Below are 2,603 nucleotides of genomic sequence, written 5' to 3' on the forward strand. Positions count from 1 at the left end.
ATGAGGTACTTTGTTTTTGTTTTAAACATATTATCTTACTATAGATTTGGATCGAGCAAGGCCTTTGACAGCAGGAAGTAGGACATATCTTGACAACAATAGAGTATTTTACGACGGCAAGGTTCGTGGGCAAGAGTACGTAAAAAGGTAAGCACTAGCTTTCGATTTTGTTGACACATTTTTTAAGAATATGCTCAACGGCTATACTATGCAATAGGTCTGTATGCTGCCATGAAATTTTTTTCCATGCTTGTGCAATTTCAGCACTCAAGGCACAAGCAAGGCTTGTGAGTATTACAAAAAGCATGATGTTTTTGTTTTTGAATACACGGTGCACAACAACCACTCACAGTCAATGAGTGAGAAATGATCTCGTTTAAAAGCAAGGCTTCTTCCCATGCCTAGCAAAGGTCAAAGCATGGTAGTGCTTGAGAATTTCATTGAGATTGACACGGCCTGTTGCTAGCCGCCTCGATGAAGGAGGCACATGTGTTCAACAAGGCCGACCATTAACTACAATTCCAAGAAGTTGTCAAGCAAGTTGCTAAGGCCTATTTTCTAGGCAAGTTTTCTGCCCATGAGGCACTCATACAAGGATATGATCCACTCATTGTCGGCAAGCGCGATTCGACGAGATTTCTCAGACATCACGGGAGCAAGGCTCCGTCTGTAAATCCTCAGGATAACAGTAATCAAGCCAAGCAGGTACAAGGTACATCTCCTGCAAGTATTTTTCTGTTTTTCAACACATTGCAGAATTCAACAAGATCGATTATTTGTGAATGCTCGACAAGGTCGTTGGTGCAGCCAAAGTTGGTCTAAGCTAGGAAATGATCTATGCCAGGCAGAGGCAGCAGGCAAGTGCAGTGCAAAAGGCTAAGGCAGATACCAAGGTCCTGGACAGCCAAAGGGTAGCAACAATGTATGCTCAATGCAGCTTTTTAGGCTAAAACAACTCCAAGTTGTCTCAATTGGGATAGTAGATGAAGGTGTCCAAAATGCCAAGTCAATGCTCTGGAATGTAGTGTTCAATGTGCTCTAGAAGCCGGTCCAGACGGCTTGCCAAACGGAGCCCCGATGCTCAAGATATTGCAGTTCAAAGTTAGAGTGTGTAGCAAATCCCCGACGGGCAGAGCAGCTAGGGACAGGTGGCACAGGCAGGCGTAAGTGGACGCATGTGTAGAGCTCGAATTATGGAGCATGCCTGTTTTCTCGGATTGCAAATCGGAGCTCTCGTTAGCAAGTTATGATCAGTTGAAGATTTTCCAGGGGCCGGATATGAGCCTACTTGCCTGCATTGGAGGATGTTCCATCTGGCATTTTCTAGGCCTTGATAGGGTTCAATCATGTAAAACATGCCGTGTGGAATCAACGAGAAGTTGCGGCTCGTGATTCTGAGCCCCGAGCATGGAGTTACGACCTGGAAAAATTGGGAGCATTTAGCGGTGAAAAGGTTGCATATAATTTTCTCGTTTTTTGGCGGCCTCGGATAGCGAGCTCAGAAGGATTAGAAGGCGGCGAGGTTTACACGGCCAGGGACCGACAAAGTGGGGATTCGACACCACTTTGCGACTTGGTGATTGGATCACCGGGTGCCAGTTGGCAAAGAGGACAAGCAAGGGAAAAAAAAATGGTTTTTTAGGGGAGTATTTTCAAAAATTTTCAAGGCCTTGGAGGCCATTCTAAGAGGGGGTGCCCTAGCAGTTGCCACGTGGCAACAGGATGGACCCATATGCACCAAAAAGGAAGCGGTTGTAGGGGTATTTAATCCAAAGGTAAGCCACCCATTAGGCATATGAGGCGTGAAGGGGAGCTCCCTCTTGAGCTTTGCGATGGCTGCCACCCATTGGGCGTTGCGCAGTGACGCGATTGCCTGATCTTGGCGGCGATTTTGGCTGCGCGCTGGTGCCGTACTCGCAATAGTGACGTTCGGCGGTTCTGAATGGGGAGCCGGTGGGTGGCCGATAGCCGTTGTCCACAGTGGTAACGTGGCGGGTCCATAAGGGACGGTGCCCGCGGCTCTTGGGGCCCAGCTTTTTTGAGGAGAACCCCCCCCCCCCCCATTAGCGAGGTCGCTAATGCTCGAGGATATGGGGGGCAGGGGATGGTTCCCACACAGACAAGGAGAAAGGGAGTGTATCCGGACGGGCCACTCCAAGGCTAGAACCAAAGAGAAGACGCCGTCTGAGCAAAGGCCGGACAAAGGCAAAGACAAAGAGAGAGCGCCCGACGAGATAAGGCAGACAAAGACCGGCCGAGCAAGGGCAAGCCAAGGCAAGGCCGAGCAAGGTGGAAGCCAGACCAAGGGGAAGGAGGAGAGAGAAATAAAGAGAGAGAAAATTGGAGGGAGTCGGACAATAAAAGGGTCAAAGCTAGGCCAAAGAGGCAGTATAAGCTAAGCTCCCGAGAAGGGGTAAAAAATGAGAAAAAAATAGAAAAGTAAGAAGAAGCCTAGGGGGCAATAGCGACATCGCTAATGCCACCCCCCCCAAGTGCAAAAGAGAGAGGAAGAGAGCAGATGAAACAAGGCGGTGCCCCCTTCCCAAAGATACCAAATTAGGGTACCAGATGGACCAATGAGAGGGCACTTTCCAAAATTGAAG

Source organism: Adiantum capillus-veneris, chromosome 14, assembly GCF_014529385.1.
Source record: "Adiantum capillus-veneris isolate H3 chromosome 14, ASM1452938v2, whole genome shotgun sequence".
Taxonomy (NCBI): Eukaryota; Viridiplantae; Streptophyta; class Polypodiopsida; order Polypodiales; family Pteridaceae; genus Adiantum; species Adiantum capillus-veneris.